This window comes from Rhodnius prolixus, unplaced genomic scaffold (genome assembly GCF_049639745.1).
Source record: "Rhodnius prolixus isolate KJV_2025 unplaced genomic scaffold, Rpr scaffold_14, whole genome shotgun sequence".
NCBI lineage: Eukaryota > Metazoa > Arthropoda > Insecta > Hemiptera > Reduviidae > Rhodnius > Rhodnius prolixus.
This window is the reverse complement of record NW_027411594.1, coordinates 6,209,981-6,233,149: the sequence shown is the minus strand read 5'-3', so window position 1 is coordinate 6,233,149 and position 23,169 is coordinate 6,209,981. Positions and strand designations below refer to the sequence as shown.

The following is a 23,169-nucleotide window of genomic DNA, read 5'->3' as shown; positions in this document are numbered from 1 at the left end:
ACGTAGAATATAAAACTTGGAATGAAATGCTTACTATCGGATCCGATGACCGTACTTAAACTTAATTCGAACGTCCAGTGAGTTTTCCTTTTATGAGTTGCGCTGACCACACCCTCCACAGGCATTCATACAACTGATTCACAAGAATCAATTCTTAATTACCACTTTTTGTGATCCAGAATATAGAATAAAATATTTAAAAAAGTTACTGTGTTGTGTCGTCGCAAGTTCAAGAGAAAGGGTTTAAAGTAGATCTAGTGAATGAATGAAATATGTAAGAACAGAGGTGTGTGTGTGTGTGTACTTGTGTTAGAACGTACGTGTGAGATGAGTCTAATGGACAATTTCTCGGCTACCGATTGTCCGTACAAATCGATTTGCATTTTTTGAAGCGCGCGAACAAATCAGATTTAGACGCCTTCTAGCGGTCGTCGGCAAGAGACAGACAGTTCTGTGTGCTTTATTATTGTGTGTACACAGCGGTTCCGGACTCTTTTACACACCTAATTTTCTTACAACTAACCCTACTACACCGAGAGCAGCGGCTCATTCAATGAAGCACACTGAAGGGACGAGGCGGTTGATGCAAAAGAAATGAATATATTTTTTTTCGGTTTAATTACCGCCCCTAATTGTCGCGTCAAATAACCATGAAATGTTTATCTATCAGTTTTTCCAGATAGCGCACACGTTCTCTAGCTATTCATCCTCTTTTTGTGTGTTTCCTTCACCCGAAAGAAAAATACATCTTTAATGGTAAGAGAAAAAGATGATTTTCACAAATTACTTCGCTTTGTCAGTGGTCAGCATCCGGTGTGATCACACTCGCACGACTTTCCCTTGGCGCAGTTTACGTACTCAAAATTTCCTTGAAACTAACAATTTCGACTAAGTGGCTGAGGAAGTAATGTCGTTGTTTTCTGTAATGATCGAATCAATCTAAAATCAAAATTGATTACTACAATCAAAAAAGCCTCAATCAGCACAGCAAATTTATTTCCAATGTTTTAATAGTGTACTAATCGCGCTCTTACGATCTTTTAATTGCTTTATTTTATCACCGTAACTAATGACTTTATTATCAAGAAACAGTTTAAAATCACGTGTATCAAATATCAAACACAAGGATCAAAGTAAAAAAATTTTAATTTAACATTAAACAAAAAAAAAAATTATGTTTATTAAATAAGTTGAAATGTACTACGAAAAATATAATAATCTTTCTAAAATAATTTCTGGCACAGTTTCTAAAAAAGCAGAAGATCGGTATAGATGAGCGTATAATATCGGATTATGCTCGGTAGACGATATTAATGGCGAGAACTCTCAGATCCACTGGCTTCCTCTATATTGTGTTGGCTCGTTTGGGGTCTTCCTTTTTAAACGCATCTGTTAACTGGATAATTTTATATCAGTATGTTTTAGATTTACGAAGGCTGTGGTGCTGAATTCTCGTGGCATGTTAGAAATAAAAAAAAGTCAAGTTTGAACACCACTTCCGCTTACCGTAGCTTTACGTAATTAATTTTTTTTTTTTAAACTTAGAAAAACTAAATTACTTCAGAATTATTCAAGTTCATTTTACAGGTATTTGCGAGAAATTAGTTAAATACTAATCTAAAACTTGGGCGCCATGGTAGCCGAGCAGTTAGAGGCGAGACCTGCGAAGCTAGTATGTATTGTGGTACTGGGTTCGATTCCCGGTCTTAGGCCTTGGATTCTATTTAATGGTTAATAAAAGAAATTTTATAGTAAAGTATGTTTGCTAGTCGCCTCCGTCCACGACACCTAATTGGTAGTTGGAAGTTAAGCCCTGCCTAAAAAAATTGGCGATTACTTTACTTTATTTACTACTCTAAAAATCTATTCCTACAATTCTAAAAGTCTATTTAATGAAATTGAGCCTCTATCAGTTTAAAGGAAATTATCAGGGGCCATTTTCGAGAAAATCTGAACAAAAACTGAAAGAAACTGATTTTGTAAAGTGGCACTTCCGGCTACTTGATTTCGACCAAAGTTTATCTGGTCCGACAATACAAGAAACTCTTCAAAAAGTGATGATCAAATCTATGACGATGGTAATCAGGTGCTTCCCGTTTTTGCGTGTTTCAACGCTCTCTTTCGTAACAAAACTCGTTTTTTTTTGGAAGAAGCGAAGTTTAGCACTCAACCAAATTACCGTTTCCTAAGTTGCACTCAAATGTGTGTAAAATTCTGGGTTTTGATTAGAATTAGTACACAGGAAGTAGCTTGCTAATTTGTCTAAACGGATGTCACAATAGTTTTTCTTAAACAGCGCACAATACAGGTATAAGTCGGGGCGATCTGGGGATTGTCCCGCTTCTTTCAACACTATCATTTAAGTATAGGACACGAAAATACTATCGAAGTCAACTATCTTTTTAGTTAAATTTTAGGTTCCAAGATAATTTAAGTCCGTAAACTGAGGGTAAAGAATGGTTACATTTTTTTTGGTTTTTTGAGCTTGAGATGAACGCCAAGAAAACTGAAAACTTCTTGCTCCATGCACTTCTCGATAGATATAGAAGGCAGATTTGGTCAAAAATAAGGTTACGTAGATAGATCTGGTTGGGCCTTAGAGATGCTTAGTAGAACTTACAAAGCGAGGGTGGACGACCCCATAGAGGCATTGTGCTGCCCACTGCAGTAGCAGCACTGTCACCACAGTAGCAGCTCTTTTGTAATTATTACAAAACGTAATGCCTGTGTGATGGTGAGTAATACAGCAGCCGAAGATATATCCATGTATTGACAGAGAGAGAGAGAGAGAGAGAGAGAGAGAGAGAGAGAGAGAGAGAGAGAGAGAGAGAGAGAGAGAGAGATACACAGGCTACAGCACTCAATTGACACACCAGGTATCGTATTAAGTGACGCGCGTATGGACATATATGTGCATATGTGCGTCATCAGATATTGTGAGGGAGAATAAGAGTAGGGGGATATTAGCTGTAGGAGTATCGCGGGGGGTGGGGGGAGATGTTTGACGCGATGGCTAACAATGGCGGAGTACCAGGATGGTCCGCGAGAGAGAGAGAGAGAGAGAGAGTGTGCGAGAAGGGGGAACAAGATTCACACAGGACTGGACCATTCCATCAACAACCACACATACACATGCACACAATAACAGGCAGTACACTGCATACAGTAGTGTATTCACAGGAGTTTTGGAGACCACACAAAACACACACACACTGACAAAACACAGGCGTGGGAACCCACTCGGGAAATTACTCAGCGGAATCCTCTGTTAACACACACACACACATATGCACGTTCTCGCGCGTTTACACACAGTCTCCGACGAATTAGGGACTCAAAATAGGAAATAAAAAAAACAACTAATTTTTCCACCAAAAAAAAAAGAAGATATTTGTTTTTTAAAATTCGACCTTCTTTCTAATACTGAAGACACGCGGAAGAAAGATTTCCTAAATCATAATTTTTCGTACTTCCGCTCAGGAAACTCGAAAATTTCCAGTGAAAACTGGAATCTGCACGATTGCAATACTTCTCTTTAAGAGCGTTACGAGAAAGAAAATATGCGTCACATAGGAAACGAATGTTTGACGTCATATACAGGTATTTAGATACACCATTTTGCTACGAAGACATAATATTCTCCACCAACATCTATGTGCTTAAACCTATAGCAGAGCTAGCAATGAAACATGAATGTATTTAAAAGTTATAGAATGAATGGAAGAAAACGATTGGAGAAGGATTACGAGATTTTAATTTCGGTTAAGCTATAAGGATGGCAGGAGCACAGAGTACTGATCCATCCATTAGTTGTAGTATATGTAAATAGTTGTATATAGTAGGGGGATGAATGAGTGAAGCGAATGTATTTATAAGTAAGAATGGAGAGTGAGTGATATTCTAGTGATAAGCACCTAGACGATGCTGGCTGTATGGCGAAAGCCAATGTCAAAAAAAGAAAACAAAAAACAAAAAGCATCACCTACAATGAAAAACGCATAGGAAAACTTCCTAGCTCTGTTTTTGGGTAAGAACGTAAGACGGATAGCTCGTCTAGGAAGAACTAGTTAAGGCGAACACAGACATCTTCCACAGAACTAAGTAAAAAAAATCTGCTTCGCATTATTAATTTATATCTAGCATGGAAATTAATTTCATGCGTTTCCAATTGGTTTCTTGCCGGCAAGTCGGCAACTGTTTATCGCCACTTCCACTACACACCGAGATTTATATTGTCCCCGCCATAACGCGAAATTTTCTACTTTTTTTAAATTTTATATATTGCAGTCAATTTAAACAATTTGTACTTATTATTAAATTATGATCTTTATTACATTTAACAGTTTAAAATTTCATTGAAAGCGTGGCTAGGTGCCTCATTGCTGGATAATATCGGACTTACATTCATCCTCAGAGGTAGTGAAGCAGAAATCTCTACACCCAACTGGTTAAACTCCGGATGGTGGACGAAACCCTGAAATAGGTCAGGATTAAGATTAACATGTGACGAATAAAATCAAAGATAATAAAATTTTACTTAAAAGAACCACTTATTAAAATAACTTTCAATTTTGAGTTGTTCACAGGTAACCGACGTTTTAAGAGCATCCGGCTGATTTTTGGGTGTTTGAAATCCGCCATCAGTCTTAGTGCCTCCAGGGCTCTGTCAGCATTCAGAATTCATTCTCTCCACATATGTACTACAGCTAGCCGATTTAAGGTGAGCCATAATAATCAGCGATTTCCATTCTTCGTTGCGCCCACCCCACCCCCAAAAAACGCAGGGCAGGATTTTTGATTCCCTGATTCAACCATGTTGATGGAAATGTCTTCTTAATTTTTGAATTTGTGGTTGCTGCCCACAAAATGTGCTGAAGGGAACACAATGTAATTGTACAAGCACATACTCTCTTATGAAGAAATTATTTAAAAAAATATATATATATGTAAATTATATTTATATTTATAGCAAGTTAAAATGGTTATTTAATATGGCTTCATGTTTCCTTGAAATATCCTTCAGAAATATGTCGATGAAAAGAAAAAACAGGAAATTCCGTTTTAGATTTTTATTTAATTTCTTCTAAGTGTAAACACAATCTTCCTAGAACAATTACTCTAGGATAAGAATCATATTTTACTAAATTAGAATAAAAAAAAATAAGCCACATCCGCAAATCTATTATGTAACATAAAATTATTAGAATATTATATTTTCACATGAACTAATAATTTAGCACGGTATTTTTCTTTCAGTATGTTATTTTTCCGATCTACTGGTTTTCTTTCAACACGAAGACAATGTAATCTTGCCGACAAAGGAGAAAATAAAATCTTGAAATAAAAACTAAGATTACGAATGAAATGAAATTTGTGTAAAAAAAAAAAAAAAAAAAAAAAAAAATGAGTGAATATTTATATATATTTTTTGTAATTTCCCAAAATCAGTGGAAAAACAATTTCACGAAGTAGGACTTTGTAGTAGATGGCTCGCTGGAAAGCCTCTGCCAAGGATCTGTAACGCACCCATTGCTTAGAGGACCGCCTCCTGTTTAAATTAATCTATAAAATTCTAAGGAGCAAAGTAAAAGGCAAGAGTTTTTCTTCTCTAAAGAGTCAAATGAAAACGTTTTTTCACACTGACGTAACAACATGCTGTGAATCCTTCTAGCTTACTAAACTCTCAAAGGCTATCCTTGGCTAGGCAACGCAGACTTTCATCAGTTCAAAGTAGCCCATCAAGATGGTGGAGATGATCATCCAAAAGCGTTCAGCCATGTTGGAATAACACCAAAGTGAATTTAGGAGGGTAGCTTTATAAATTACAAGGTTTCACCCGTAGCTCTGGCATTGAATGTCATCGCTATTATTTCTTAGAAAATGTAATGCAACGTGAGCAATCTCCAAAAAAAAAAAAAATCAACCAATTGGAAGTACCGATTCTTCGATGAATGCACTAATGAATATCCACAAAACAGTTAGGCTATCCCGAATCAGGACCTTCTTATTGTTCCTATCGTGCAATGTACCACATAAACAATAGTCATCGTGCTTGGTCGCACACAGAAAAACAACAAGCTTACATTTCCATCTCTTGCAACATTCAGTTTTCCAACAGTTGGAAAAGTGTTTTGCAATTATATATATATATAGGTGGATAGTGAAAATGTGATGGAAGGTGGAGAAGTAATTTTCCCGGCCAGTGGGTTTGGCACTCTCATTTTCGCAACTTTCCTGAAAATTACCTCCTCCACACCATCGTCAGTCCTACAGGTGCTGCAGATATAATTTACCCAAACTCCAAGTTTTACGAAATATACGAACTGTGTGCTTTGTTTGGGTGGCACGAGGCCTGTAATTCTTACCACACCTCCTTACTATTTGTCTTTTTTTTTTTTAGAAGTCACTTTATTTTATTTTTTGCTTTAAAATTATTATTATACCTTTATTTCTTTATATATTTTGAATTTATTTTATTTAATTTTTTTTTAACCTGTTGTCATTCTCGTAAGTAAGTATAAATTGTTTGGAAACTTCTGATGTGATACATAGTGATAGGATATAGAAGCAACCCGCACCCATGCTATGTCGATCTGCATTAACTGCTCAACCAATTGCTTTGCAAACAATAACAAAGAATGCAGCAAAGTCATGTAGAAAAGTTGTCTTACAATTTTTTCTTCAGGCGAGCCTTACATCCAACTACCAAATTAGGTGTCACGGACGGAGACGATTAGCAAGCATATTTTACTACAAAGTTCTCTTATTAACCATTAAAATAAAATCTAAGGCCTAAGACCGGGAATCGAACCCGGTACCATAATACATATTAGCTTTGCAGGTCACGCCTCTAAACGCTCGGCTATCGTGGCACCTGACTTTTTCTTACTAAAATCTCGAGCAACCAACATTTCACATCAGCAACACCTTTTCTTCAAACCTGGGTTTTTCAAAAGATATTTCATTCTTAGTACCATTTAATTCTTTGCAAATTATACTTTAGAGAGAGAGAGAAGGCACCCGTGGCTGAATTGATACAAAGCAGTCCTGGCGACAGGACATTACAAACCAGTTGTATAGTTCTTAGTAGACCGTCCTCATTCCGTTGATGAACACCACACTAGACCCCCGATGTAAGCAGATCATAGCCAAGAACTATTTGGCACCAGTTAGTTCCAGAATAGTGCACTCTGCCGCCTCTAAGAATAGTTTAATTGTGCTCTAGCAGTGGCGAGGGTCTACAATCTCAATGTCAGTTTCACTATGGTCGCCAACATGCACCCAACAATAAAACTATCATTGTTATCATTATTACTGTTGTTACTGTTTTGTTATTGTTCAATCTCAGAGCAACACTATTTACAGACAAACAAACAATAGACTGCTCACTTTCACACTTTTTATATTCACTCTGTTTCTTTTATTCCCCGCTCCCCCCCCTTGGTTCGTTCTCGCCAGTACACATTGTTTCCAAGGGGACGCTCTAGTTTGGCGGCCATTACGGGAAGTTGGCAATCAGGGGCTAGAAGTAACTGGATTGACCGCTCATTCACAATTGGGCATTTATATCTATACATTGCAATCTCAGCAAATTAATATAGCAAATCTAACGAAAATTTTATATTTTCTGAAAAAGTGAAAAACAATTCCGTTTGATTGTTCTTCGCGAAATTTCTGCTAGGTCCCACAAAATTGTACACTTCCTGCAAAGAAGTGGCGAGGTAGGGTTCCCTCTAAGGTCACATTTCACTAATAATGCACAGTTTCACAAACTGTAAAATCTCTTGAAACTATTAAATGTACTTCAAATGTTCAGATCACACAGAAATCTAGAGAGGTAGAACCTTGTAAGAAGTGGTAGGGAAAAAAGTGTGTTCCTAACAGATTTCTTTTTGAGGAAAGAGCACCTCACCCAGTGAGCGAGCACCATTCAATTTTTCCGGAAAACCGTAATATAGTAAGCACACAAGGTTTACAGAAAATACATTTCTGGAGGAATGCTTAAAAAAATAAAATGATAATTTATAAATATATTTATAACTATTTACGATTTTTACACACTATGCACTACTCACAGACCAATTTCAAAAAACATCTCTTCGAACTCAGATCAACGTTTTCTTGATTTTCACGCAAATAGCTATACTATTCTTTTTGTTAAACTTACCGCACTAATAGCAAACTTCTTAGAGCTGTAACCTCCATAGTTTTAAGATATAGGCAAATTTTTGCTCCATCTAAAGTTCCTCCAGTCCTCAAAATAGAACGGTAGAATCACATATTCTGTAATATTAATGAGCATTAATAATAAACTAGAGTGAAAATTATTATTACTGCAAATATGTATTTCCGCTGTGAAAATTCACAATAGAAAATCTGCACGAATACAGCAGAAATAGACCGGGGAATGAAGGAGAAAAAGAAGCAAAAAAAAAAAAAAGAAGAAATCTAATAGAGATGTGAGCCCCCAGGGACCAAGAAGATGCTGTAGTTTAGCTGTTTAGTTGGAGATTATTTAGTGTGGCTGATCTGTTTAAGTATTTCATTAAACGCCATCTCCTCTGTAACTAACGAGATTTCACGACACTTACAAGCCGGAGACCGGCCAACCTGTCTCCTTTGTTGTCAACTAATAAACCAGAAATAATCTATTAAATTTTATTTGGATAATAGAAGAAAAAAAAAAAATCATTCGTTTTGATAGAATTAAAAAGAATAATAATAAAATAATGTTATAACTATGACGTAACAAATTATTACGTATTTATATTATCCCTTGTTACCTAGTTTCTATAAATGGAAAAACATAGCGAACAGCTCAAATTATTGATATCAGATAATTCAGTATTTTCTTGACTTTGTCGCAAACGAATCAACAATTTTCTGTCAACTTACCGCACTAAGTATTCAAACTTATTTGAGGTCCATCGTTTCAGTCCCAGGTCTGCCTTCTGTTAGTCCTCCAGTCCTCACAATAGAACGGTATGATCACATATTCTGTAACAATAATGACAATGAATAATCAATGAGAATGAAAATTATTATACTGCTAAAATTTCAAGTTTACAACTGTTCTAAAAAATAAAATAAAGCAAAAAACAAGTAACTGCTTAGCAGCTTACATAGAATTCCAAGACTGAGAAAAATTAGTTAAACATAATTTTTAAAAAACAAAATTTTACGGAATAGAATTTATTTTTAAGTTTTTTCATTTATATTAATTCTCGAAATGATTCGGATTAAACTTGTTTATTGGTAGAAATTTATCAAAAAAAAAAAAAAAAATTAAAAGGCAACTTGAAGTCACAGAATTAACCCTTAAATGAAACTATGCAAAGTTTAGCATGAATTCTGTGCTATTCTAACACTTAAACGGTGCTTTATCGCAGCTTTGAGAAAGTTATAAGTAAGTAGAATTAAGATATCGACTATTTTTTCAGACAGGGCTCAACATTGTTTTTGAACTAAAGCAGCACTTACGGTAAATATACTTTGACCAAAATCCTTAAAAAAATAAGAATGTGTACTTTCGCTGGACCACTCAATTTCGAAATATCTCACACTACTTCTTGATATGAATAGAAAAAGAAAAGTAAAGAAAAATATACATCTAAAGAAAAGACGTCATAAAAATTGACATCTCAACTACACTAGCTCTATATGGAATATGTAAATAACAAAAGAAAGTACTCTAACTGTTGGGAACATCCTGGATTAGAAAGAAGATACAACCAGGAAGAAAATGTGAACACGTATTCTTACAGTATTCTGGAAAATAGAAAGTTCTACTGTAGCATGGAAAATTGAAATAATATGTATAAACAGAATTGTCTAAATAATACATTTTCCGGAACTGTATTGAGATATACAAAAAGAAAATGGTGGTAACCAATTACCGAGAACTTATTTTAAATTTGATAAAATTTTAAGTAGGGTGGTAAATAAAACATTATTTTGCTCTCAATGTATTTAAATTTAGCTACCAAAAACACCTCTTTTTTGACCAATGATATAATCGCTTTCTTATGTACTTTTTTTTTAGAGATTATCCTGCCAATTGTATAGAAGAGTTTTATACTGCCGAGACGTAACTTGGACATATTTTCCCATGGGAATCAGAACGCTTAACTTATGCAATAAAACTTGTATTGTACTCTGTAAATATGCTTTTTTTTTTTATTATTATGAAAATATAGTTATGATATTGTTATTTTTATTTGTTTATTTCTTTATAAGCAAGTACAAATAGGTTCTGTAAATTCTAGAAGTCTATGAGTGTGCTTTACGACAGCAATATTCAAGCGGCAGCTAGAAGCGAATCCAATGTAAGTTGAAGCTTGTGACGTGGAAGTGTAGTTGTGGAATATAAACCGTCGGAAAAGCGAAATTAGCTGAGGGACGAAGATATGCTAGTGAGACCTGTCGTTACTGACCACAGTGCAGCCAGGACTTTAGTCACGATTAATTGCAAGAAGCTAAAAAGGTTTCCTTTAGCTGGAAAAACTCAAGAGTAATTATAAGAGTGAGAGAAAGTTAGAAGAAAGAAACGCAGCTTGAGAAAAACATATCATTAAAAATGCGGAACTATCCACTGTAGGTCTTCTTTTATTTTCTGTGTTTGCACCGAAAAATCCGTTTTGGGTTATTCTGAGACCAAAAAGTACTCTAAAAAATAATCTTATAATATGTATGCACATATTGTAAGATTATGATATTATAGAGAATGATGTGATATTATAAATGCTACTAAAAAGTTAAGAATGCTGAAAATTCCTAGAATACTGTCACCGAACTATGAGAAATGCAGAAAAAGTCGTGTGAGTTCACCAAGATTCTATTGAGTGAAGGCGCACAAAGCCCAAAACGGAGATAGGGAATGGAATCTAAAAACCACCTTGTTAAAAATGATCGTTCATTTTGGTACTCCCTGGTTCAAAAACAGGTTTAAAGAACAAGTAAGCATTACAATCGCTAGTTGGCGAAAGATTTTAGAAACTTGAAGAACAAAGAAGCAAATAAGCAAGAAGAACGACCGGCATTGGGGGAGGAAATCTTGGAACCTACAAGAAGAATAAGGCAATAAGCATCTTTTGGCTACAAAGCCTAAGAAATAGGACCTTACCTTTATACCGATACTTTCGGTTGAGGGATTGAAGCCAAAACTTATTAGCGGTACGATAATTTCACAAAAACTGAATTACCAAGTATAGCATTCTGTGACATTCCATTTTTAAGATATTCTACTCGCCTACTATTTTCAGAAAAATCATTTTTAGGGCTAAGAGTTTTCCAAAAAGTACACAACCAGAAAAAAAATAAGTTCGGAAGTTGCAAAAATTACTTGGGACACCTTCCACTCACTCACATGAACTTATGAGTGACCACGTTTGATGAGCACTTTTAGCAAAACTAATAAACTTTTAGCAAACTAATCAATCATTTAGTTTTTCTGGCAGTTGTGGTTAATTATAGTCACTAATTAATTTAAATCCAGACACATTTACATTACAAGGTACTGCGGGCTAATCAAGAAGCATAATTGAGGTAGCAATAAAACGAAATATGACAAACTTAAACTGATAAGCATGGATGAATTTAAGTTACAATTCCTCATCTTAGGAATAGAACTGGTAGAAAGGAAAAAAAAGTTTATGAAATTCTGCTCAATTTTAACCAGTTTTCTGATTTCTTTTCGGTCAATAATGTGAGCTTAAATTCAAAAAACTTCATCCAAGTAATAATTTTGTAGATAAATCAATCAATTGTACTAAGATATATGTACAATACTTCATAGATTTCAGTTAGTGACCCTACAATTTAAAATTACTTTCTTAAACAATCAAAAACGTTAGATATGTTCACCAAACTTCATAAAAGAGATCAATGGCATAGTAAATCCCAAATAGAACAATAAGTTAAATAAAAAAGAAATGTATACATACTCTTAAGAATGTTCAGTTCTCTAAGTCATCACCGTATTTTAAAAGAATGGTTTTACTGAATTAATTAAAATCATTGTAAATAATAATTAAACTAGCAATAATTCTGCAAATTTTACACACAATTTTTACTAGACAAGTTACTGGGAATCACCTATACCACGATAAGAAGTATCGAATACACGAAATAAGTCCAGAAATCCTTATAAAACGAGATCAAATCATAATGGCGTCTTTATCAAAGGACTCTGATAGAAGACATAATTTCGACATATAATTGTTACATACAAAAATATTTTCATTTTTTAAAATTATAATTACATTTGAAATAATTTAATTAAATTTAAATTATTTTATATAAATGAAGTGTTAAATGTTTCTTATTATAAAACAAAAGATTAGATCATTAGTCCAATGCCCCCTCTCAATCAATCTTACATTATGGCGTTACGTGTTAACTAAATTCAAATGGGTAAGTAAAGTATTAATTTATGGATTAAAATCAAGATTAATTTTAAGAATTGAGTTTATTATAAAAACTAATTGAAGGGATCAAAAAGTGCTGATATTAAAGTACATATTTGTTGGTTTTTTTTATTACATAGTACTATAATTTCTTGACAATTAAGATGATAATAGGGCTTAATCAAATTAAATATGGCGAGGATAGTATTAAGTGCTACTTAGAGATATCTTTTTTTCATGTAATCCAATATAATTATCGGGAATATACTGTACTTTTAAAAAGAATTAGATGGATTTATTTAATCTTGATTCGTGAACTGTATTGAGAAGGCTGATTTTGGATCAGATTACTAAAACAACTCAGTGGGCCATTACAAAAAAAGTAGGTTGGGGCATTTAAGTTTTACTTAACTAATTGTGATTGTAAAAACAAAGCATTTATTTTGCATATTTCATTTTCGAATTCTGATATATTATTATTACACATTCATGCTGATTATTGTGCATGTTTGTTCAGTTTAAACAAAAAAATTGTGTCTTTAATTAGTCATTAAAAGTTATGGTCCAATTTTGCATATGTTCAATTTTAAGATGGCTAAATTGCATTAGACCATACTTACAGCAACTAGAAAATAAAAATAATTTCCTTAAAATTACCTAATTATTAAGCAAATATATAAATATTTTGAAATAATTTATCTTTTATTTTGTCTGCCTAAATTATAGGTGGTGTTTCTGTTGTGTTAGAATGTTCTGCAATAGTACAGGAAACTGTTATCTCTCATAAGAAAAATTTAAAGGTATTTGTAAAAACAAATAGCATATTTTAACACTTACTTTGTCTATATCATAAAAAGTTAAGTAACATATATTTAAAAATAATAATAATATTGAAATCTATTTAAGGAAGTAGTAAACAATATTTTTTTAAAAAAACTATATTTTTCAACATTTGTTTCATTTCAGTTTTCTGAATATATGTACATATGTGATTATTTTCAACATAAGTAATTAGTTCAAATTGGAAACCAAAAATTCATTGAAAACATTTAACCAATTGATGATGGATGACCTTAAGTAATAATGAATATCGTTAATTTTATTGTTTTGGAACATTGCAGTAAATAACAATGTGAGCAAAATAATGGTTCGATAATTGTTGATTTTTAAAGAAAGACACAGATATAGTGCTAAGATTATCCTGATCATGAAATCTTATTGTTATATTTCGTTCCCTAAGTGCAGAATAAGTATAGTAAAGTCGAAGTTGGGCAGCAAAAGCCTTTGCTTTAAGCGTACCCATAAAAAAAAAAGCATGCTTTGTCAGTGAATTTTTGGACGGACTTCAAAAAAATTGATCTGATCCTTTGCCTTATGATATTCAATATCATTTCCTGCCTGTGTTACATCATAGTAAAGTCATTACATGGAGTTTAAAATTAAGAGAGCGAGATTGTTTGGAGTACATACTTAGTTTCTCTAGAGCATTTCCGTTTTAGTTGATATTATAGTGCAAATAACGATTTCCTGTTAATGTTATTTCATAATATATATTTCCTGAAAAGACAAACAAAAAAACTTGATAAATTCACACGATTGCAACACTTCCTCTCACAATCGATAGATCTAATAAAAAGGATTCGATTAGATGCACTTTCTTTGAAATGAATCATTTACAGGGGGAGGGGGATGTGTTTTTTGTTAACTCAGTACTAGGTTGGTTTTGGTTAGTTCTTGGTTGATGGTTTAGGGCCGACTAATGAGGCCCTTCCAGCGGCAGTGTGCATTGGGGATAATTACTGGTGGCATCATAGCGGCCCCACTTTATTCCTCTAGGGCCTTAAACGGACAATTTGTTTAGTTAATTACTTGGCTAATTAGGCCACCCACAACATAAGACCAGAACATAAAACAAGGTGTAAACAATGTTGCTAACATTACAAAAAAAAATTTACCTAAAATTTGTGAGAAACATGAAGGAGACTAGTGTTGAGTTGTCGGCATTTCCTTTTTTAGTTCACTTCGCAATCAAACCGTAGCTGCCGCTTTAAACATTCTCTTTGCTTATGGACCGTTTTCGCTCTTAATCATTAAAAAAAATTAAATAAACAAATGATTTTAAAATTTAGCGTGAAACTTACTTGAGCAAACAAAAATTGGCGAAAACGATTAAAGTTTTGGTTTATTACTTTTTTTTTTTAGACAGACGCATCACCAATCTGCGACATTTGGTATCCGGAGTCCCTTCTCAGTTCACTCCTGGTCTTTGCTCAGTGTTTCATCAATGCCGATGCTGTCCACCTTTTCACTCCGCCTCTGGAACTAATGGAGCTCCAAAGGAGAAATAGCTAGGTCAGTACTAAAATTGTCTTGATCTCTAGCACGCTATCCTGTATACTAAATCCTAGAATGGTTCATTACTTTCTAGGGATTTCCATTCTATGTAGGATTTAGATTCTTGGTTTCCTGGGTGATTGTGGATGAAGCTTGACTTTGTTAAGTGGGAGATTCTCAGTTTAGAAAAAAATTTAATAACACTGTCTGAAAAATAGGAGATTACTTATCTTAAGTATATTTAATGAGTAATCCTGTTGATCATTACATGAGAAACTATGGTAATCTGTGATCGGCAAAGTAATCGTCAACCAATAAAACATTTTGAATTTTGGTTAGGAACACAACGTTTGAAGATGTTTAGGGAAGATGGCGAATTATAGTTCATGCTCAGAAGATTTGATTAAAGAAGATGTGGAAAATGAGGAATTTCACTTCGGAAGGTTGAGGAGGAAGTTCTTAGAGGTTACAGAATATTTATATTGAGAAGGATTTTGGGTTTGTGAGTTTAACTAGAGTACCTTGATCTCGAGGATGTTTTTGATTCCTATAATTCTCATCTTCTAAGGTTATTCCTACATTAACACTCACCAAAATACTTTTTCAGACTCAGGGATGTCAAATCATATATTTCCTGTAAAAATTTGTATTTCGAAAATTAGGCTTGATCGTAATTATTTTCTAGGAAGTGAAACTGGGTGGGTTTACAAGTATTAGGTATAAAGGAAAGAGTTCAAGAGGAAGTTAGGTGTAAAGAGAGGTTAGCTGACGCGTATTAATCTCTGTATGATGAATGTTGGAACTAGAGAGCGCCTCCTGTAAAACATTAGTTTATTAGTGATGTCAACAAGAGCTAACAGCCGAACATCTGAAATTAATGACGTGTGTACGGCGATAAGATCAAGCGTGTTATAGTGAGAAGGTAGTTAGTCGGACCACACACTAAGCAACTCGTCATTGCCGACGTCACCGCTACTATCTACCACACAATCTTACTAATCAAGAGTATAGGCTTCATCACTCTCACACTATAAACCAGAAAATTTAGCACGCGTTTTTGCGATCTACCGGGGATAATATTGGTTGTTTATCAAACAGACCCTTAGATCAAGTGCATTATCAAATGTTTAGACACGTGTACAAGCAAAGAAGAAATAAAATATGTCCAAAAATCTCTGTGTGTGTCACTCACACGACTTTCTCACTAAGTTCTTTCCAAATTTACATTAATTTTCCGAATTTTTGAAGAACATTTTTATCTAACCAGATTATTCTGTTTGTATGATTCGAAGACATTTCTAGGAGAGATGGTATTTAGAGGAGCCACCTTTTTAAAGTGTTATTTTTAGAAGAATGTCTGCTACTAACTCAATATTCTTAAGGCGGATTAAATGGGTTGTTGAAATTACGAATTGAATGAAGCCCTTCCACCGGAAGTACCCTTTTACTGGACAGATTTTTGGAGTTTTTCTCGAAAAGGTCTCGATCGATTCTCTTTACACAGCAACAAACCCCTATACTCATGGTAGTCTACAAATTTTATTGGAAAAATTTCTCCAGTAAAATTCGGTTTAGGTGGGGGGTTTTATTTAAAAAAGAGGAAGGCATTAGCTCAGTGGTTAGCATACTTTGAGACACCGGGTTCGAGACTAGCAAGTGGCCCTTAGATTTTCTCTTTCTAGCAGCTTCTTACAGTTCACCGTCTATTGTCTATAAAACAAGAGAATACTGTTCAGAGTCCGGAAGTGCGCTGAAAATTCGTGTTTCTCTTGAGGATTCGTGAAAATCTTTGGTGTAGTGATTTTTCACATAATTTGTTTTATTTAAAAGTAGTAAAGATGCTTCAGATTGTACTTCTTTTAAGCACTTTAACTAATGCTTTACCTGAGACGAATTAAAGTACACCACGAGTTAAAAATATAAACATAGTGAAACCATAAGCTCAGCGTTGTGCCTGTGTGTATGTATGCGAGTTTCCACTCAATTACAGGAGGTAAGTTTGACTACTGAACAAATACCCCTCAGGAGCACACTCTATTGTAGGAGAGAGTGGCAACACTCCCAACAAATTACAACAATAAATCATTTAAAATACTCGCTGCTATGCGTGTCTAGTTAGTCACATGGTTTAATTAAGAATTTATACTTCCGGTAACAATTTTTTTACTTTCTCTTACTTCGAATAAGAAGAAGTATTGCAATAGAGGAGAATTTCAATTTTTTTTCTGTTTTCATCGGAAGTTAATGTACCCGAGGTCCGGAAAACAAAAATTGCTTCGTACAAGTTGGACAATGTGCTGTGTATACTTCCTACCTGGAATGGATGTAGACACTGGAAGTGATGTCCAGGAAGAGGGTGTTGGAAATCGCCAGTCTCTTGTACATATGTAGGAAGATTAGGCTTCATGAAGCACATCGCTGCTTAGAACCTGAGCCAAAGGGTACGTTCACAACGGAACTGTGAGTATAGATGATAGCAGAGATGATAACTGATAGAGTAAAATATAATCGCTGATTAGTGTGCACAACGGAGCTGTGATGCATGCAACATGTCGAGTAGTGAAGAAGCAACAAAATGGTATATTTTAAAGAAAAAACGCTTTAGAAAATATCATGTACATCCCATAAATAAAAAACGAAGTACTTTGGGTGAATTTCACTATTTATATAAGGAACTTAGAAATTACCCGGATCGTTTTATTGAATATGTGAGGATGGGTCCACGCACATTTGGCTATATTTTAGAAAAAATAAGATCAAAATTAAGAAAACTTTGGAAAAATTGTCATGGAAATCCTATAACCGTAGAAGTAAAACTATTGATCACTCTTAGGTAAGTAATGATTTTATTGAAAAAAAAACAACAAATAAATATACATGAAAATAAATGTAAGCACGATTTAAAAAACAAAATATTGTTTAAAAGTAAATAATAAAATAATAACCAAAAATAATGAGTAAAGACAGCACTAAATAATTTTTCGACGTCCATTTTGAAGCTCCGATACTGGAGTTCAGCTAGCAGAAAAATGAAAAATTCAATTCTATCATCTATGCTCGTTTATAGCAGCGCGTATGTGTCACTAGTCGAAGCTTCGTTGTGCACGCTCACATAAGAATGTACAAGGTTATTCTATAAGCGCTGATGCATCACTGCTATCATCTCCGCTATCATCTATGCTCAAAGCTCCGTTGTGAACGTACCCTAAGGCAGATCACATAAGAGCTCTCTGTATTCCCGTAAAGAAAAAAACTGTTTAAAATCAATAAACAACCTAAATATTATACTTTTAACTGGACTCGATCTTTTTTCCAGTAGCTTTTCCTTTTTGATGTTGCAATCGAACTACCTGTGAAGTAATAATTATGTAAACCATTTCTTTATTTTTTTGCTACATACCAAAAAAAAAAATTGTAATACTTTTTTTCTCCCAAGAGAGGTAAACTAACATGAAAAAACTAGATTTGTTTTTTATCCCCTAGAAAAAAGGGGAAGACATAGCAAACTGTCTGTTCACGTAGATATTGGATTAGGGTCACGTGTTTATAGATTGGTGTGCATAAGAGAGCAACTAGCGCGTTACACAACTGCATTCCTTACACGTAGACGAAGTAGAATAAGTAAAAAAGAACAATTCGGTGTGGATACTCCCAAGACTATGGTTTTCCTGTTGTAACACAAACTATCGCTATGATGGGAAAGCGATTTAAGTAAAGTAAATTAATCGCCTATTTTTTCAGGCGGGGCTTAACGTCCAACTACCAATTAGTAGGTGTCGTGGACGAAGGCGACTAGCAAACGTACTTTACTATTTCTCATTTAACCATTAAATAAAATCCAAGGCCAAGACCGGGAATCGAACCCAGTACCCCACAATTGGAAAGCGATTTAAAGTGGCCAGGAAAACCTGTAATTTTGTTCTGGTAATACCTGGTAATGTCTAAACTATACGTAAATAAGGTTTTCGCGTACAAATGCCTGCAACCATTTGCGGGCATAATAAAGCAATGGTCTGAATGGGTGTCCACATCCTAAAACCCTCTTTAAAACTTCTTTCTTTCTAGCAGAGAATTTTGAAGCCTGAAATTGGTGGTTGATCCATACGGTGCTGGATGAAATTTTCTGATTGTAATTATATTTCTACCCCTTTTCGTAATCGGAGATAGTACAAAACATATGTAGAATGTAAGAGAGACTACATTATAGTCGTATAGCTTCAATAGTGGTGTGCCTGTCGGATTATTGTTAGGGTGTGAATACAATGGATGCGGCAAGTGCTGGTGAAGCGTCTGGATGAGAGCTCTGAAGATACGCTTCACTGAACACTCCATCATGGCGGACGGACTTGCCATCCCGTCACATACCTCCGGTTGTTTGTTGTTTTGCTCGCCATACAATGGACGTCCGCATAAATATTCCCCCCATACATGCATTACGTAATGTAGAGTTGTTGTTTTTTTGTAGATATCTACCGGGTAATTCAAAAAAATCTACATCAATATTCACACGACTTTTTCTGTGGCAGATCGTAGGTATGATTTTATAATATCTAATTTCGAAAATGATATTTTTGTGGCTGAAGCGGTAATTGGAAAAGAACAGTTAACAGTATGCTGAACTCAATATGGGAAAACTGCTACAATTTAAGCATTTTTTTGTTTTGCTTTTAATTGATTGGATGATTTCTGATGAACACTTTGTTCATGGCAAAACAAATGTATGGGAGTATTCAGTATGAAGATCTAGATAAGGTTAGGATCCCCGTTGCAAAACATCCATAGTCATCCAGTAGCTACAGAACTGACAGGCGCCCACAGGAATAGAATCCTAACTATAAACACTGATTCTTGTCATCTCTTCGTCCACAGCCACGGCAATGAATGGCAAAATAATGATGCAAAGGATAAAAAATGTCGCTTAAGAAAATACGCAGTATGCCAGAACCAAACTTGAAAGATTATGACGCAACTTCTTCGGCATCCTTTGACAATATTGTTTATTTTGGTAGGAAATAAATAAAAGACTTCTTTAAAGTAGATAATGTTGTGTTTAGGGAAGAACAAATTTTTAAAACATAATCATCTGAAATTTGAGAGAGAGAGCCTTTTAATTGTAGTTTTATCTCAGTGACCTTAAGACCTCTGGAAAAGTACCTAGAGTTGACTTCCTTCTTCTTGCGGAAGAGTATTTCTGAAATAAAAAAGAAAAGTTTGTGTTTTTACTAATTCCATAAAACAGGTAAATTTTTAAACTGGTGACACCAATTAAGTTACGTAACTTAGCATTTCCCTGTTTTTTTCTTTGTGGCACCCCACCCTGTTACTTATACAATCAGGTAATTTTGCTGTTTCCCTTCACCCCATATATATAATGAAACTAGAAAAACAGAAGTAACAATGACCGAGTAATTTGCTGTAGTAAATAATACTCTACATTTAACAGGAAATAATAGCTCGCCTCTCCACCCACCAGCTGAAGTATCGTGTTTACTCATTTCCGCTTTCCAGTTTCCTTTTTACTTTTTTAATTTCTCTTATATTAGAAATTTGTTTAATGTTACGCGCTCATTCTTACCGCGCTTTTTTTAACTTCCTCTTACTAGAATAGCTTGCCCGATCTTGCCAAATACTCAAAATGTCGTTTTTCACAAGAAATATTCGTTTACAAGTTTTCCATGAATCCGAAAAAGTGGTTTTTTTTTCTCGTTTTTTAAAATTTACTGGAAAATGACCTCAACAATTTTCGTTCAACTTTGTACAAATATTATAGTCTTGGTAGTCTAAAATATTACAGTCTTGACAGTCTAAAATATTATAGTCTTGGTAGTCTAAAATATTATAGTTGGTAGTCTAAAATATTATAGTCTTGGTAGTCTAAAATATTATAGTCTTGGTAGTCTAAAATATTATATTCTTGGTAGTCTAAAATATTATAGTCTTGGTAGTCTAAAATATTATAGTCTTTGTAGTCTACATTTATTTGAAATATTCTTGACTAATCTTATTAAAAGCTCCTCTGGGAGGAGGAAGGTCTTGTTAGTTTTCACACAAATGTACTTGTTTCAGTAATGCCTATTTTTTTAAAGCGGTTTTTACGCCTACCAAATTAGGTGTTGTGGATGGAGGCGATTAGCGAACATACTTTACTATAAAGTAAAGTATCCTTAGTGTAAAGTTCTCATATTAAACAATTGCAATTCAATGCCTTGTCCGAGAATCGAACCCTGTGCCACAATAAATCTTAGCTTTGCGGGGCCTCGTCTCTAATTGGGCGCTTTTATAATCTGAATAATATTATTAATAATATAATATGTTTCAAAATTTATAAAGTTAGAACTCTAGAAGGTATTGTGATTGTACACATCATATTTTTGGGGAGGAAGTGGAAGTAAACAAATCGATATAGTTTGCTCGATACCTTAAAGAAACGCTTTTAATAGCATTTCCCATTGCCGCCTATTTTCTTGGGCCCTTTTTCCCTCAATTTTTTGTTCCAAGTTAGTTTTAGTCGCACTGGTGTATCTAGTGTATTACAAAAAAAAAGGGGGAGGGGGAATGTATTTTCATATTAAAATAGTCTAACAATAAACATCAAAATACTTATAAAAGCTGACGTCAATGTATTGTCTGAGTTAGCGTCCTGTTTAAAACCTACCCTGACGTCATAATGTTTCATAAACTTTTTCTGTATTAGATTAACTTATTAAAAATCAAATTAAATTGGAAAATAATAATAATAATAAAACTCTATTTACATAAAATTAAAGACATTATTGACGTTAAAGTAAAAAAAGAAAGTACCATCAGACAGGTTGTGTTCAAGAAAAATTAAAATTTATAAACATACGATAATTTACTAGAGCGAAAAAAAAGAGTGAACTATAAATTCTGCAAACTTGAAGCAAGGCCATCTTGATAAAAAATTACTGGTAATTTTCAGATTTTCTTTTTATTTCTTTTTTTTTTTATTTTTTTTGCTGTTATTGTTGTTGACTTCTTTTTTTCTTACTTGCATTATTATAATGGACGTCTAGATTTATGGGCATTCTGAATGTAGTGGTGAATTGACGTAGATGACCTTTTTCTTTGGCCCGTTCACCAAAACCTTGATACAAAAAAATAAAATAAAAAAAAATAAAAGTGTGCCGAGGTCACCAGAAGATCCTCACAGTCTAGAAAGGTCTCAGCGTTTTGGAGGTTGCCCCCAATACGCTTTAAGACTTGCACATAGAAAAGTCTAGTATGAACTACTCACATGACTAGTAGCAGTAGTAGATTGACATAAAATTTCCGGGTACCCAGATACAGTTTAGATTCGGCCTGTCTTTCCCATAATTTGGAGCCCGTAATTTTTTCTCTATTCCAACCAATCCCATCTTACCAACTAATCTTCACCTTCAATCGTAAATTACTCACATTCACATCTGAATCACATACTTATCTCTCCGGCAGATGAAGAACAATACCTCAGACTATGCCTTATCACCTAGAAACTGGCACACCCAACTCAAGCGACAGGACACTTACTCGTACATTACCGACTGATCGAGAGACCACTCGACAAATGATCCAAATTAGCTTTACTGAACAACAGTTATGATGATATACTCGTAGCTCTACATTAAACTTCACAAACCTTTTTTTTTATAGTGTAAATCTTTCCAAATTATATTTATCTATTTAATTTTATGTTTTAGAAATGTATAAGGATTGATCGTCAAAAAGTGCACGAAAAAGCGTAACGTTAAAAAACACCCAACTTTGACAATTTTTTTCTCTTTTTCTATAAAAGATAAAATTCCCAAATTTTCTTTAAAATATAGGGCAAACCCTCCTTTATAGCTGTAATTTTTTTGCAACAACCCAGATCTAATAGGTTTTGAGAAAAAAGTTGCCGAAAATGAGCAACAACGGCATTTTCAGAAATTGTTGTTGTTCTTGTTGTTGTTGTTGTTGTTGTTGTTGTTGTTGTTGTTGTTGTTGTTACCTTTTTTGTAAACTACGTAGCGCCTAAACGCGAGAACCGATTTTCATGAATGAGGTGACATTCGATTCGGAATTTTATGTAGATGTGCCTTTTGGGGGTCTCGACGCTGTACACCGAATTAGAGAGGAGTTAGCCCCCTTTATGTAAGGCCCCCTTCAAAATTATTATTACTAATTACTCTGTAAATCTTAGCCCGATTTTGATCAAATTTGGTAGGATGATAGAGTTAGGGCTCCCCTACGTAACATTAAAGCGGCGATCTGCTCTTACACTAGTTAAGGGGAAGTATAGCAATCGTTTCAAATTATCGACAAGTGAACTGATTTTCATGAATGAAGTGTCATTCGAATCGAAATTTTGTACAGATTTGCACTTTAAAAGTCTCGTCGCTACGCCTCATATGGAGGGGAGTTTGCCCCACCCAAGTAAGGCCGTTTCTAAAAC

General features: G+C 34.3%; 2 protein-coding genes and 1 long non-coding RNA gene across 16 annotated transcripts in view; 1 reads left to right on the top strand and 2 right to left on the bottom strand.

Annotated features, from left to right (window-relative positions):
* Window positions 1-12,225, bottom strand: part of LOC141451742 (uncharacterized) — a 72,043-nt gene extending 59,818 nt beyond the window's left edge. For 9 of the 12 annotated variants that reach the window (XM_074123348.1, XM_074123345.1, XM_074123346.1 and 6 more), the window contains exons 1-4: window positions 11,943-12,195; window positions 8,896-8,997; window positions 8,168-8,283; window positions 4,403-4,474 (exon numbers count right to left, since the gene is read on the bottom strand). The gene's annotated coding sequence lies outside the window, so the exon portion shown is untranslated. Of the gene's footprint in view, window positions 1-4,402; window positions 4,475-8,167; window positions 8,284-8,895; window positions 8,998-11,942 lie in introns of all 12 variants that reach the window. The other 3 variants (XR_012457074.1, XM_074123356.1, XM_074123354.1) reach the window with 3 other exon arrangements.
* A 164-nt stretch (window positions 12,226-12,389) lies between these two features.
* LOC141451749 (protein gooseberry-like) overlaps window positions 12,390-23,169 on the top strand; it is an 88,527-nt gene continuing 77,747 nt past the window's right edge. The window contains exons 1-3 of one of the 3 annotated variants that reach the window (XM_074123393.1): window positions 13,134-13,204; window positions 13,371-13,536; window positions 14,607-14,756. The gene's annotated coding sequence lies outside the window, so the exon portion shown is untranslated. Of the gene's footprint in view, window positions 12,412-13,130; window positions 13,205-13,370; window positions 13,537-14,606; window positions 14,757-23,169 lie in introns of those variants that run through there. The other 2 variants (XM_074123395.1, XM_074123394.1) reach the window with 2 other exon arrangements.
* LOC141451767 (uncharacterized) overlaps window positions 19,611-23,169 on the bottom strand; it is a 51,184-nt gene continuing 47,625 nt past the window's right edge. The window contains exon 3 of the long non-coding RNA XR_012457095.1: window positions 19,611-19,929. This is a non-coding gene — a long non-coding RNA (uncharacterized lncRNA). The remainder of the gene's footprint in view (window positions 19,930-23,169) is intronic.